The sequence below is a fragment of the Phoenix dactylifera genome, unplaced genomic scaffold (genome assembly GCF_009389715.1).
Source record: "Phoenix dactylifera cultivar Barhee BC4 unplaced genomic scaffold, palm_55x_up_171113_PBpolish2nd_filt_p 000547F, whole genome shotgun sequence".
Lineage (NCBI taxonomy): Eukaryota > Viridiplantae > Streptophyta > Magnoliopsida > Arecales > Arecaceae > Phoenix > Phoenix dactylifera.
The window spans coordinates 89857-106517 of NW_024067956.1; the positions used below are offsets into that span (position 1 = coordinate 89857).

The following is a 16661-nucleotide window of genomic DNA, read 5'->3' on the forward strand; positions in this document are numbered from 1 at the left end:
AGAAGCTATGAATTCTTGGGCATAATGAAAATAGTGTTTGCATGATATACCTCTATACGAAACATTTCATTATTTCTTTATTCTGCTCTTTCATGTAGATTACTTGAGAATAACAAAAAGAGAGAGAGATAAAGAAAAGAAAATGGACATTGTTCAAGAGATGAAAAATCTGAGCAAAGGCAAGTACTTCAATCTTAAGGAAAAGCAAAACAAGCATAATATATTCGGCACATTTGGAAGGAATAAAATCTATAATTAATTACACTCAAACAGGGAGAGTTTGAAGTAAACATTTTAACCTTTCTATATTGCTCATCATAGGAATGGTGCCAATGGGGAGGCTAGTGGTAGTACCCGGCACTATTTGACCCAACTATTCGATGTAGGGCATATTAGGGACGGCACAAGAGGGAGGCTAGTGGTAGTACCTCGTGCCCCTTCCAACTCCACCGGATAGGGAGCAAATACAGTATAGAGCATAAGAAAGTAAAAATGAAAGACAAAGTAAATAAAAATATATAAGAAGAATCAATTCAATTTCTTTGTCACTTGGAAACACACCTTAAGGATGAAATCAATGCAAGATTATATTTAAATAGGGGGAGTTTATTTGAAAAGAATTGATTTTGATCCTTGACATGCTTGTTCTTAATGCATGACTTAACACATAATATATGTTGCATGTGGAATGATGTTTTGAATTATGGGTTCTCAATATTTTGTAATGCTCCATGCTTAGATAATTTAATTGAATGTTTGAAATACTGCATAAATTTTTGGGTATTATTGAAAAGAAATTTCAGATTTGTCGTTCACAATCATCTTTAAAATCTGAAAGTTAAATAAATTTGTAAAAAGGAGAAGAGAAAGATATCTCTATTTAGGCAGAATGAATTAATCTTGATCTATCTTTCTACTTGCCTAACTTTGATACATAATATCCTAATACTTGTTAAAATATCCTCCATTTTGTATCAAAACTCAAAATTAAATACAAAGATTCTGAAAGTGCTCTAATGTTATTGAAATATGCGTTTTCAATCTTAATGATTTAAGATGAGCTATAATGTGGAAGATACATATCTCAAATTATGATTTTGAAAGCCTCAATTGAAAATCCTATGTAATTCAGAATCTGATTTTGTATACAAGCTTAGACTCAATATGATTTCTAAATAAAATCTTAATGTAAGAAAAACAGAATTAATTCTGATGCCTTTGGTTGATTGCTCCGATACGCATCCGAAACATATCATTTCTTATCTTCAAAGTGTACTAATATTGGTCCAAATGATGTGTCTTTCGATGATCTTGATTGCAAACAAAAATTTCTAAATATATGATCTTATTTTGATATTAAAAAGATTTATTGTGCTTCATGTATCCATTGCAGAAAAACTATAATTAAGAAATTGAGTTCTATAAATAGATATACTTCAATGATCATCTATATGTTTTTCTCTCCTACATTATTAAAGACTTCCATCAATAGAGTGAATGATCTTAAAACTAGAAATATTTCAGTTCACTCAAATGACTCTAAAAGGAAGAAAATGTAAATGCTTTTGAAAGAAATTGAGCTTCAAATGAATCATTTTCTGATTAATATTTCTATACATTTTCTCTAAGATTAAGAGAAAGCATAACTTGTTCGTAAAGGATTAGAAAGAGTAATTACTACAAATTTTGGAATAATACTAGATTACTCTACATTCTCGATATTACAGAATTTCAGTGTTATTCACGTTTATCACTAAAATCTGAAATTCAACAATTTAAAATGATTAAAGAAGAATGCATCTTTTGAGGGGGAGCTTTAGATATTCAGTATCCTATCCCAAAGACACTTTATTTTGATGCATACTTTGAATTTTATGGATTGATTTTGATGAACCTCCTTATATTGCAAGACATGCTTTAATTTCCTTGAGATGAGTTCTATAAAGGTTGTCTTATCTCAAACCTTGAGTCTTATGATAATAAGCTGAAATATATTTTTGAGATTGACAATCTTATTGAACATTATCTTAGGATTCTAAACTCTTAAATGGAATGATCAATTGAGGGGGAGAAAGAAAATTTCAGAAGGAAAGGTCTTATGGAACTTAATCGCATAAATCTATAACTAAAGGAGAGAGAAAGAACACTAAATGAAAAGTGATTCTAATACTCTCCAATATGTATCATCTGAAATTTAAATCTGAAAATCTGTATGATACACCTTGAGGCGTGTTATTTGGTTAGTATATCTCATGCATCACTCTTGAACCAAATTGCAAATCTTAAGAGCCTCTAATTTAATGAAAAAGGGGGAGAATAATGTGTTAAATTTTCTTGAGTATCTCTTAGAAAATCTATTTTTTGGAACTTCACTAATGAGCTCTAATTGGCTTGCTTTTTGGAACTTCAATTTTGTGCAAATTCATTATTTTATGTATCAAATTGTGCTTATTTTCTAAAGAAATAAAAGAAAGTCTTTAAAAGAGCTCTAAGATGTATCAAAAATTGCATGAATGTATATTTTGATATTTGTGCCCCAATGCTCCTATTATCATAAAAGAACTTTGAAGTCATTAAGAAAATTAATTAAATTGCTCTCATGGTTGATAAAATACTTAATAGATTGGGCAAAAGGTCTTAAACGAACAAGCTTTCATACTCAGTGAAGAGAGGTTAGATTTCCACTCATGTTTTTCCTTGAATATCATTTGTAGTACTTCTTGAATTAACCTAAGGAAGATTCCACCTACACTTGATTAGAAAACTATCTGTGGTATCAAATTAGAAAACCTCTTGAATTCACACTCGATGTGTTCTGCTCTGATCTTTGTGCTTAATGTTTCACTATCTTTTTGATGTTGTCAAAAAGGGGGAGAAATATCTAAGTATATGCTATATATACTCATAATGCTTTATTACTTTGAATTGAATACAAATCAGCTTAAAATTTAAATATGTTAATTGTGTTAAGCTGATTAAATCTAAAGCATTATCATGAAGTATGTTTTTACATATATATGTTTTCTACTTCATGCAACTTAGCTATGTATTACTTCTAGAAATCAATATCTTTTATATTGCATATACTCCAAGTTTTGTCATCATCAAAAAGGGGGAGATTGATGACCCAAAGATTGATTCATAGATTGATTTTGATGATCACAAAATCTTGAAGTATAGATACTAATGTTTATGTTGCAAGGAGAAAGATATTTATTTTGCAAGGAACATAGCAAGTTGGGAGAACACAAGAAGGCCTCCAAAGCTCTCAAGTTGGAAGAAAGCTACAATTTATTGGCCCAAGCTTAAAGTTCAAAGGATTCAAATTGGAGGAGTAAAATCAAAGAAAAAAATTCAAAAGAATAGTCTTCGAGTCGACTCCTGAGGAATTCGAGTCGACTCCAATGTTTACCGAGTCGACTTCGGGGAAGTATGAGTCGACTCCTAGGAGTCACAGGCAGAAAAGTCAGAGAGCATTTTTGGGACTCTGAGATTCGAGTCGACTCCCAGACAGCTCGAGTCGACTCCAAGGCAGCGCTACACCAAGATGGCAGAAGGCTGTGTTTCGCAAACTGAGAGCCGAGTCGACTCCAAGGAAGTTCGAGTCGACTCCAAGACTGGACGAGCCAAAAGACAGAGGATCGGGAGTTCGGGCTCTGAGATTCGAGTCGACTCCCAGGACAGTCGAGTCGACTCGAGAGGACAAAATTCAAAATTGGATCCACGGACTTCAGTGGATGAGCCGACTCCGAAATTGCCAGGTCAGCTCCAGAAGTTGGCGAGTCGACTCCAGGTTAAGCCGAGTCGACTCCAGGTTAAGGCATGCACTTTAATTCAAATTTGGAACAGTGGCCGAGTCGTCTCCAGTAAAGCACGAGCCGACTCCTGCAACAGGCGAGTCGACTCCTGATCGCGCGAGTCGACTCCGATCCCAACGGTAATATTGTCAGGAAGTGCAGACTGTGTCCAACGGCTCTTTTTCTTGTCTCTAACGGCTATATTCTTGTTTCCACGCCATCTAAAGCTATAAAAACAAGAAGAGAGCTAGGGAAAAACTTATGGAAGTGGGAGAGATCATCTAGAAAAGAGATCTCAAAGAGATTACAAAGGAAATCTCCCATAAGCACAAAAGGGCCATCCAAAACGAAATAGAGAGAAGAAGAGCAACCAAGTGAATCCGAAAGCTTCCTCTCCATCCGTGTGCTGCCTCGGAGATCCTCTACTTCATGCCAAATCAGAGGAGGATCAAGTAAAGAAGAAGCCGAGCTCCTCCATCTTCAAAAACTCGTTTGAGGGCTTCTCTTTACTCTATTTGTTTATATTGTCATATTTGCTTGTTTAAGAAGCTTTGATTTGTTTTTATTCTTTGTTTTAATATCTTGTAACTTGATTCAATCAAGGGATTGAATCAAGGAGTTAAAGGTTTGTTGGTGAGCCAAAGGGAAAACCAACGGTGTAAGGTTTGTTGGTGAGCCAAAGGGAAAACCAACGGGATTAAGTTTGTTGGTGAGCCGAGGGTAAAACCAACGTGTAAGGGTTTGATTGTGAGCCCGGGAAAACAATCGGGGTTGGTTCTAGTCGGTGAGCCTGGAAAAACCGACCGAGTTCGTTGTGCGCTCGTAAAACAACAAGTTGGGTTGTGAGCTTGTAAAACAACCGGCTGTAATCGGTAGGATTATAGTGAAATTCCCAAGGGGTCTTGGGGAGTGGATGTAGGTGCTGGGGTGCACCGAACCACTATATGTCCTTTGTGTTTGTAATGCCTCTAGTTATTGTCTAACTAACACACTTACTTACTTAGATAAATTGCTTGCTTAATTCTTATCCGCACATCCTTTAGTTGCAAGCATATTTAATCAAGTCGAAGTCTATACATCAAACCCTTGCTAAGTTTAACTTTCACTGTGCATCTATACAACTTAGCATAGTTAATCAAAAAGTTTTAGAAGTAGCATAAAAGTTTTGAAAGACCCAATTCACCCCCCCTCTTGGCTTGTATCTACTGGGCAACAAGCCGAGACGTCCCCTGAAAGAGCGGAGTCGACTCTCTCAGGGAATTCCAGAGGACATGTCTTTCGGAGATAAAGAAGCGGAGTCGTCCCCAAGGCAGCGGAGTCGTCCCCACTCAAAAAGTGCAGACAAGCCGAGACGTCCCCGTAAAGTGCCGAGTCGACCCCAGACAACATAAAAAGTAAAATCCTGTAGGCGAGACGTCCCTCGTTGTAGCGGAGACGTCCCCGGAGCGCCTGGGACGCGACTGACAGCTTTTCAGGTTTGGTTTGAATTTCAAATCCTTCTCTTTTTGTTTCTAACGGCTATATTTGCTTTTTGGGCTATAAAAAGGGACCTCTTAAGTGGTTCTCAACAACTCTTCACCAACCAAAAAAAGCTAGATCATTCAAGAGAGAAGTTAGAAAGAAAAGCTCAAGGGAGTGAGTGCATTCAAGGAAGGAAATCAAGTATTCTCAAGTCTCCCAAGCGATTTCAAGCTCAACCACTCTCGTGCGCTCGGGATTCGAAGCTCACACTCAACCCTACGCGCTCCACCTCGGAAGAATCAACATCTCCCACGCTTCCAACGGCAAAAGGATTCTTCCGGGTTACATTATTCATAATTGTTATATTTGCTTCTTAGAGCTTTTATTTCCTTTTGTAAACTCTTTTATTGTGGTGCTTGTTCCAGTCAAGGGACTTGGAACAAGGGAAAGGCGTCCCAAGCCTAAGAGAAATTGGGGGTTTTAGGGTTTGTTGTGAGCCCGGTGTAAAACAACGAGTTGGGTAGTGAACTCGCAAAACTACCGTACTGTAATCTTGGATTATAGTGGAAATTCCCAAAGGCACTTTGGAGAGTGGATGTAGGAGCGGTGAAGGCTCCGAACCACTATAAAACCGTGTGTTTGTGGTTGTCTCTTCTTATCTCTTTATCCTTATTTTAGTTCATATATTTGTGTGTTTTATTTTTAATTAGGCAAAAAGTTTTTAAGACACCCAATTCACCCCCCTCTTGGGTGACCATCTCTGGCCAACACCCTGTCACCGAGTCGACTCCGAAGATTTTGAGTCGACTCCGATGCTTGCCGAGTCGACTTCCGTCGGTTTCGAGTCGACTCCAAAGGATAACAGAAGAAAGACAGAACGATGTTTTTTAGACCCTGTTATCGAGTCGACTCCAGAAGGTTACGAGTTGACTCCGAAGTTTGGCGAGTCGACTTCCATTTATATCCGAGTCGACTCCCAGAGGAAAGCAAATCTGAAAGGCAGAGAACCAACTTCGGAGATCTTGTAACGAGTCGACTCCAAGTGCTCTAGAGTCGACTCCCAAGTCAGCCGAGTCGACCCCAACAAGGTCCGAGTCGACTCCGAGGCAGTTCAGATCAACAGACAGAGGATCGGCTTTTCGGACTCTGAGAGCCGAGTCGACTCCAAGAGAACCCGAGTTGACTCGAGAGAGAAAAGCAGATAAATGGATTTCTGGAACTCTGAGAACGAGCCGACTCCTAAGTGCCCGAGTCATCTCCAGACGTTGGCGAGTCGACTCCAGTTTGGTCCGAGTCGACTCCAGAACGGGACAAGCACTTTAATTCAAATCCTGAACAGTGGATGTGTCGTCTCCTATAAAGGGCGAGTCGACTCCAGTAACAGCTGAGTCGACTCCAGATCGCACGAGTCGACTCCGATCCCAACAGACACATTGTCAGGATGTGCAGACTGGACAGAACGGCTCCAAATCTGTTCCTAATGGCTAGTTTTCGAAAGGAACCCCTTAAATAGCCACAGTGAACAGTAGCAAACAAGAAGTGAGCTATTCCATTCAAGTAAAAAGGCATTTCCACCTACCAAGAACTTCTCAAGAGAAAATACAAGCCAAAGAAGGAAGAAGTGCATTCAAGGCAATTCGACCAGTACTTCCTTCACATTCAAGGCTCTCCTGCTGTCCCCAAATCTTCAGCTCTTTCAGAGGAGACCCAGAAATCGAGAAGCCCCTACTTTCCAATCCAAAATCTGTTTGAGAGCTTCTAACTTTACTTCACATCTATTGTTTTCACATCTGCTTGTTTAGAAGCTTTCTCTGTGAAATTCCAAACTCTATTTTTTTCTTACTTGATTCAATCAGGGGATTGAATCAAGGATTGTAAGGTTTGTTGGTGAGCCAAATATAAAACCAACGATGTAAGGTTTTGGTTGGCGAACCGGAAAAACTAACTGGGTTTGATTGTGAACCCGAGAAAATAATTGGGTGGTTCTAGTCGGTAAGCTTGTGAAAACTGACCGAGTTCGTTGTAATCTCGGAAAAAACAAGTTAGATTGTGAGCTTGTAAAACAACCGGCTGTAATCCTAGAAATTATAGTGAAAACCCAAGTGCGGCATGGGGAGTGGACGTAGGAGCAAGAGTTGGCTCCGAACCACTATAAACTTGTTTGTGTTTGTATTGGCTGCTGTCTCCTTTTCTCTCTACTTCATCTAGTAAATTAACTAATTTGCTTGCAATAGATTTAGTTTATCATAGTTTCTAATTGGTCATAATTAATTAAAACCCAATTCACCCCCCCTCTTGGGTTGTCTGCTTGGGCAACAAGTGGTATTAGAGCAGGTGCTCTTAAATTAAAAGAGTAAAAGATTAAAATGACAACCCCTTTTGGATCTTCTCTTAGTGAGGGCAATCCACCAATAGGCCTCCATTCTTCAATGGAACTAACTACACCTATTGAAAGGCTAGAATGAGGATATTTATCCAAGCCCAAGACTATGATGTTTGGAGCATCATAGTTAATGGACCATATATTCCTTCTATCTATGTAGATAACATTGCTATACCCAAGCTTGAAAAAGATTGGGATGATAGTGATAGAAGGAAGGCACAACTAAATGCCAAAGCAATGAATGTACTTTATTATGCCTTGGACCATAATGAATTCAATAGAATCTCTATTTGCAATTCTGCAAAAGAGATATGGGATAGACTTAAAGTGACCCATGAGGGCACGAATCAAGTCAAGGAATCTAAAATAAACATGCTAGTTCATAAGTATGAACTGTTTAAAATGGAATCTAATGAAACCATCATTTGCATGTTCACTAGATTAACTGATATTGTCAACGGTTTAAAAAGCCTTGACAAAAGTTATACTAACAGTGACCTTATCAGAAAAATTCTTCGATCTTTACCAAGGTCATGGAAAGCCAAGATAACGGCGATCCAAGAAGCTACAGACTTGAACAAGCTGCCACTCGAGGAGCTTCTTGGATCTTTGATGACACATGAGCTCACAATGAAGCAGCACAGTGAAGAAGAGTCCTCCCACAAGAAAAAGGTAATTGCCCTTAAGTCTACTTCTTCTAATAAGGATCCTTCTTGCAGTAGCAGCAGTGAAGAAGAAGAAGACAATGATGAAGATGATGAAGAAGCCCTTCTTGTGAGGAAATTCAGAAGATTTATCAACAGGATGAAGCCTCCATAGGAAAAGAGTTCCCTCGAATTTCTTTAACAAGGATAAAGGTAAGAAAAGGGAAGGAGAGGGAATCGGATGTTATGAATGCAAAAAGCCGGGCCATTTCAGAGCTGACTGTCCCTTGCTGAAAAAGAGCAACAAATACAAGAAGAAGAAAGCTCTTGTCACCACCTGGACTGACACCGATAAATCATCATCATCATTGAAAGATGAACAAGAGGAAAAGGCCAACTTCTATTTTATGGCAAATGAAAATGACGTAATATCTGAAACACATTTAGATTTTATTTTTGATGAATTGTATGATGGTTTTAATGAACTAATAGATGAATATAAGACAATAAACCTTAAAAATAAAGAATTGAAGCTAACTAATCAATCTTACACTCATAAGTACGATAAATTAATTAAGGATAAGGACTTTATCATCAAAGAAAACTTAGAACTTAAAACAAGCAACCAATGGATAACTCAAAAAACTAATACTTTAATTAAAGATAACGAAAGACTAACTAAGTAAGTTTCAGAACTTAAAAACAGTAACTGAACTCTAAAAGATAACTTTACAAAAGATCTAAATTTACTAAAAATAGAAAAACTGAACTTAACAAAAGAACTTGAAAAATATAAACCTATAGTTGAGAAGTTTACCTTTAGTTCTGAAAAACTAGAAATGATTCTTAATAGTCAAAAAGCTTTATTTAATAAAGTCGGTTTAGGGTATAAGCCTAACAACAAGCAAAAATTTCTTAAAAACTTTTTTGTAAAAGCCGGAGAAAGTAAAACCAAAAATGTAACTTGTTTTTGTTGTGGTAAAGTAGGACATATAGCAAATGTATATAACCACAAAAAAACTGAAGTTAAAAGAAAAATTAAAAAGATTTGGGTTCCAAAAGGAACCAACATTACTAACCTTGAAGGACCCAAAAAAACTTAGGTACCTAAAATTGTATGATTTCCTTGTGTACGAGTGTCTTGCAGCCAAGGTCAACAAACACTGTTGGTACTTGGATAGTGGCTGCTCAAGACACATGATGGGTGACAAGGAGCAATCCTTCACCCTAGAGTCTAAAAAGGGAGGTGCGGTGACTTTTGGAGACAACAACCAAGGTCACATCATTGGTATAGGTAAAATACAAATCATCCCTTCAACCTTCGTTGATAATGTACGGTTTGTAGATGGTCTTAAGCATAACTTACTTAGCGTTAGTCAATTATGTGATAGAGGTTTTGATGTTCTATTTAAACCATCTTCATACATCATAACCAACTCAATTGACAATAGCTTAGTATTCAAAGGAATAAGACGTGGCAATGTTTATGTAGTAGATGTTGAAGATCTCACCAAAAATAGTCGTTGCTTAGTAGCTAGTGATTCTAAAGTCAATGATGTAAGTTGGTTATAGCACCGTAAATTAGGTCATGCAAGTATGGATACAATATCAAAATTAGTTAAAAGAGATTCTATGATTGGTTTGCCAAAGCTAAAATTTGAGAAAAATAAAATTTGTGAAGCATGTCAATATGGCAAACAATCTAGAAGTTCCTTTAAATCCTAAATTGTGTCTCTACTATTAGACCCCTTGAATTACTTCACATGGATCTTTTTGGACCAACTAGAACCACAAGCTTTGGTGGAAACAAGTATGGTCTTGTCATTGTAGATGATTTTTCTAGATACACATGGGTCATATTTTTAGCTCATAAAGATGAAGCATTTTCAGTATTTAAGAAATTTCATAAGGAAGTAACTAACTCAAGAAATGCTTCAGTTATAGCTATTAGGAGTGATCATGGAACGGAATTTGAAAATCATCTATTTAAAAAATTTTGTAGTAAAAAGGGGATAACTCATAATTTTTCTGCACCTAGGACTCCACAACAAAATGGAGTGGTGGAAAGAAAGAATAGAATCCTAGAGGAAATGGCTAGGACCATGTTACGTGAAAGTGATCTCCCAAAGTATTTTTGGGTGAAGCTATTAACACATCATGTTATATATTAAATAGATTTTTATTGAGACCAATTATTAAGAAAACACCTTATGAACTTTGGAGAGATAGAAAGCCCAAAGTAAACTACTGTCATATTTTTGGTTGTAGGTGTTTTGTTCATAATAATGGCAAAGATAACTTAGAAAAATTTGATTCCAAATCTGATGAGGGTATCTTTTTGGGATACTCTACATCAAGTAGGGCATATAGAGTTTTCAACTAAAGAACTCTTGTAATTGAAGAATCTATTCATGTTGTTTTTGATGAGACTAATGATGCTTCTTCTAGTAAGAGAGTAGCTTTCGATGATGAAACAGGGATACTTGAGGAAAAGATTGATGACATGACTGATCGGTTCTTTTAATTTTGAAAATAAACCATGCAATAGCACGTACCCTGTAGGATAGTGATTACGGATGTCGGTCCACAGGGATTGACGAATATGTTATTTTTCTTTTAAAAATAAATCACGAAGAAGAATTTGCTAACTTGATTTAACTAAATTAATTCAAAGGGGATAAGCTAGAGTAAAAAGAATTTTAAGTTATCGATTAATGAGAGCTATAAGTAAGATGAATGCAATAGTAGAAATATTTTATGTGAAGAGATGTTTAGGGTTAGAATCCACCGATGGATTTGTAAATATGATGCTTTCAATGATTTAGATGCGTGTATGATCTGATTACTCTTAACTACAAGTTAGGGCAATCATACAAAAAGTCGAAATCTAACCCACAGTATGAGTCATCTAAGCCTGGTACAAACCATCTTCTTTAAGGATTGGCATGGTCTGTCCTATTTAGCATGATTCATCTGATGATTAATTTCTCAAAGATAAATCTGGTAGTTGCATAACAATCTCCTCCAAACCACAGGTATTGAATTCGATTTCGATAAACTATATTAATTCATGCAGAGGCTTTCTACAAGATAAACATCTTACACAAATTAAACAAGACATTTCAAGATCATAATTTCATTAAATATGCAACTGTCTTACAATGCTAAAAATCAAAGAAATGCAACATAAATACTCATCCACGGCTTCATCAAACCCCTAAACCGAGGTTTAGCTGCTCATGGTGGCCAGAAGTCCTCCCATCTTCATAAAAAAATTACTCTTCACTCCCTTCCGCTCCTAGCCTCTCTCTCTTCTCTCTTTTTTTTTATTTCTTCTTCTCCCGAACAGAGCCTCCTCTATTCTTCAAACTATCGCCTCCCCCCGCTTTTTCTCTCTTCTTTGTCTTCCTCTTATAGATCGCCGAAGACCAGCGATGGATCCCGAGAGAGGAGGAGGGCGTGATGCTGGGAGAATGGCTGGATCTCGGGCGAAGATGGGGATAGAGCTTGAAACGGGTGCCGATCCGGAAGGAGCTGGGTTACCGGCTCGTTGAATGCAGTCGGCTGGGATCGCGGTGAAGGCTGAATCACGGGGATTGGAGCTGGAAATCGATGGGATCTCTTCTTGGAACGAATCCGGGTGAAGCTCGGGATGGCTGGAATGCTTGGAGGAAATGGCTGATTTCCGACTGCTGAGAGGTGGAACGGGCGGCGGATGGCACGCGGTTGATGCGGCTGGCACGGAGCTGATGCGGTGGTGCTGGATCTCGGCTGAAGACACGGGATCGACGGGAGGAGCTGGACGAGCCGATCATGGACGACTGGGCAGACGATGATCGCGGAGAAGTTTGAATCACAGAGATTTGATGGCGGAGGAGCTGGGATGTGATGCTGTCTCGGATGCTCGGAACAGCAGCCGTGCGGAGGCGCTGGTCACGGCGTGGAGCTGAAAATCCGCAAGAGGAGATGGCATGAACGCGGTGGGCACGCGGTTGGAAAGGGCAGGGGGGCGCTTTGTGAGGCGGGATCACGAGAAGGATAGATAGCGGGAGGAAGGAGATAAACAGTGAAACAGTTTTTTTTATTATTATTATATTATTTCTTATTTTTTTTGTAACACTGTTCATATGAACAGTGAATCCAGTGATTCTTCCCGAAATTATTTCTATTTATTTTATTATATTCATTATTTTCTCTTTTTTTTTAAATTTATAAATTTTTATATGAAGGCAGGTAAGAAATTGGTTGGAAATTGACTTTGGATTTGAGGTGGGTCATGATCGTTAATTTGCTTGAACTTACTCTCGAGCCCAATGTCGTTTAAATTTAATTCTTGCTAAACAACTTCAGACCGGACTCAACAAGGCTAAAAGCAGGACCGTGACTTAATAAAAAGGGTTAATCAAACCCTTTTCCTCATACAAGAATAATTATCTAATCAGGACCAAAACCTATTTAATCATAGCCTTAGCTTGATTACAACTCCATCAGGTTACTAAACCGGATCAACACAATCTCCTCCTTATATGTTTTCATGAAAGATTACAACCAGGAGAGAGACAAGTTCAGAGTCTGTTTTGAGAAAAGAATTATTTACCTCTTACCATATTTTAAATTTATTTCAATGTTTATTCAATTTCATGGTAAAGTATGTATTTATCAGTTTAAGAACATTGATAAGTGCTACGAAAAGATAACTAAATTATAAATTATTCAGCACTTATCACACCCCCAAACCTATGTTTTGCTAGTCCTCGAGCAAAATAAAACTAGAAAAGAAGAATTCTAACTCACTTTCGCAGGCATCGCGGTTTCATTTACCATATGTAACAAGGCTTTAAACCCCTAGGTTACCCTAGTGGACGAGTTATAGTCTCGTGAGGTTTTTCAGTGAAGATACCCACAAACTTCAATAAATCATTTATTATTATTGTTATTATTAATTTCTTTTTTTTTCTTTTTTTTAGATCGATTGATCTATGAAGTGAAAATCAAATTCCAAATGCATACTAGTAAATAATTTCAAAAACTCTTTTTTTATTATTATTAAAATCTAATTTAAGATACATAAATGATAAGAATTTCAGAACACACATGGTTTTATTTACTAGGTCAGCTCAAATTCTAGGTCAAAATGTAATTCAAGTTGAGGTCATTAAGTTTCCGTTAGGAAGTTGTAAGACTTATTTATACTGGAGTGCTCAGTGAAATCTGGACCATACACAAGCTAAGGATTCGGATCTCCAAAATATTGCAAAGACTAGTAGTTTTCAAGAATTGGTCGAAGGGACTCACTGATTCAAAATCATCTTATCTACAGAATTTTGAGAGTTGTGGATGTTTACTTTAGTACCTCACGGGCTTTATCTGTAATATTCCAGTTTACTCGAATTTTTACAACGACGGCTTTCACACTATTGTCTTTTTCAAGGTCAATACAGAGTTTTTTTTTCATAAAAGATATATAAATTGTGCACTTTTACTCTTGTGGTGATTTCTCCATATAATGAGCAATCAGTCGACAACTCTCACACCAGTTGGCATAAGGTGTCGGGCATCGAGACTCCCCTATGGACTTATGCTCGGAGTCCTCATCACAAGCCCATTTGACCTTTGACAATAGATAGCCCTTTTCGATGTTCCTGACTAAATCCATTTTTATTGATGAAATTTTTTTTTTTTTTTGGATTCGATAAATATGATTCATCAGGGTCCAAGGTTGCTACTATACTATCAACATAATGTCGAGCTTAGACCTTAGAAGGGTCGGCCAGTGTGTAGTGAAATTCCAAAGTATTAATTAGCTTAAAACTCCCTAAGAGAAACTTAATAAAAAGAACTTAAATTTGTATAACTTCCGACTAGTCATTGGGCTTTTTAGATTTTATATACCTTGTGTGTTTATCATTCTCGCATAAATGTATAGAAATTAGATTTTTAAAAACAAAAACTTTTTTTTAATTTTTTTTATTATTATTATTTTAAAAAATAAAAATGAACACATTTTTTTTCTATTTTTTTGTTTTTTTTTGGATGAAAATCAAGATGAATACCCCCAAACCTAAACCTAACATTGTCCTCAATGTTAAAAAAAATCTAAGAGAATTGGGTTGCCTCCCAACAAGCGCTAAGTTTATTGTCTTCAGCCAGACACACAGTGACATAGTTTTTGCATCTTCTTTTATGAGTTCATCTATTTTGTCTATCATAAAACACTCAACTTTCCTCGCGGGTTGGTCGTCCGCATTGAACACATTTAATTTTACCTTCATATTCCCAAATGATATGTTCATTACCCCTGTTCAACAATTGATGCATGCATTGGCTGTTGCTAAAAAGGGCCGCCCAAGGATAACGGGGATTTGTTTCTTAGGATTAGGTTCATGTTCCATATCAAGAACAATGAAATCTACTGGAAAATAAATTTGTCTACCTTGACAAGAACATCTTCAATTATCCCACATGGTGTTTTTACAGATCGATCAGCTAATTGAAGGGATACCGAGGTTGGTTTTAACTCACCTAATCCAAGTTTCTCATAAACTAAATAAGGTAAAAGGTTGACACTTGCCCCTAGATCTAAGAGTGCTCGATCAATGAAATTATTTTCTAAGACACAGGAGATGGTGGGAGCACCAGGATCTTTGAATTTTGGAGGGGTGTTGTGTTGGAGAATAGAACTCACTTGCTCAGTTAGGAAGACCTTTTTAGGCACATGTGTCCTAGATTTTCGCTTTTGTGTACAAAGGTCTTTGAGAAATTTGGCATAGGAGGGAACTTGTCTAATAGCATCAAGAAGCGGAAGGTTGATTTTCACTTGTTTGAAAACCTCCATCATTTCCTCTAGTGAAGTTTCCTTTTTGCCAAAGGGAGAGGGTGAATTAAGAGCTTCAGAAAATGGGGCCTTTGGGATGTGAGTTTTTGCAGAAGGTGGACTAGCTGAAGAAGAAGAAGAAGATTTTAGATTTTCATTTGACACATTTCTATCATCTTCTTCACCTTCCTTATTGTTGTCCTCCCCAATCTTATTGTCTACTATATGTCCACTCCTTAGGGTAGTCAAAGCATTGGCTTGTTCATAATGAATTGCATTTAATTGATTTTCTTGAGCCATGTATTGTCCCCTATGATTACTTAGTGGTTGGCTTGGAAGCTTCCCTTCCTCTCGCTTGTTCAGTGCATTAGCTAGTTGCCCCATTTGGGATTCTAGCTTGGCGATGGATTGCGTGTGAGAGTGCACCAATTGTGTAATGGTTTCCAAACCTTGAAGGGCGTTCAACATTTTCTCCTCAAAGGCTGTGTTTCTTTGGGGTGGAGGAGGAGTGTGTTGAGATTGAGTCGAGGGACGGTAGGGATGAATATTTTGTGGGGTTTGAAAATTTTGGGAGTAGGGTTGGGCAGTATTCGAAGCTTGCTGCTTCCAAGAAAAGTTTAGATGATTCCGCCATCCCGGGTTATATGTATTGGAAAATGGGTCATTACCCGGTCTAGGCTGTGTTTGAGCAGCATTGATGTGTTCTTGCACGAGTTCGGAAAATTGGGGTGCTGAGGGGCACTCATGAATAGGGTGGGATGGGCTAGAACAGATAGTACACACTTGTGCTTGGGAAGAGTTAATGAAATGCCCACCTATCATCAGTTGATCAATCTTATGGGACAATGCATCTACCTTGCTAGACAGGTCCATAGAATGACTTATTTCACAAATGGTCCCTTTTCTTTGAGAACTCGGGGGAGCTTGACGAGAACAGGAAGCATGGTGGAGGAAGTTTTCATTAAGATTTTCAAATAATTGCCATGCTTCATGCTCATTTTGAAGCATAAAAGTCCCCCCGCATGCAGCATCGATCATCTGACGGTTTCGTTCAGTCAATCCGTCATAGAAACATTGCACTAACTGCCATTTAGGTATTTGATGATGTGGGCATTTATGGATTAGGTCCCAAAATCTCTTCCAAGTTTCATGAAATTCTTCTCCCTCGGTTTGGGAGAAGCTTGTAATGGCACGTCTAAACTGGTTCGTTCTTCCTATGGGAAAGTATTTTTTAAGGAATTCTTGTTGCATTTGATCCCAAGAACGAATCGAGTTAGCTTCTAAAGAATTCAACCATTGTTTGGCTCTATCTTTAAGGGAGAAGGGAATAATTTAAGTTTCAGAGCATCATCAGTGAAGTTTTGAATCTTGACAGTGGTGCAAATCTCAAAGAATTCATCTAGGTGTTTATATGGGTCTTCATTGGTGAGCCCATAAAAAGATGGGAGCATTTGGATCACACTAGACTTTATTTCATATTGTACAGCTGCTACTTTAGGTAATCGAATGCAAGATGGAGAAGTATAAATGGTGGGAGTAAAGTACTTCCTCAGGAGTTTGGG

At 37.6% G+C, this 16661-nt stretch overlaps 1 non-coding gene across 1 annotated transcript; it reads left to right on the forward strand.

Moving 5' to 3' along the window:
• The first annotated feature begins 16195 nt into the window (after nt 1-16195).
• On the forward strand, nt 16196-16301 carry LOC120106501. The gene has a single exon (XR_005508643.1). It is a non-coding gene; the product is annotated as a small nucleolar RNA R71 (small nucleolar RNA).
• Nucleotides 16302-16661: the final 360 nt, after the last annotated feature.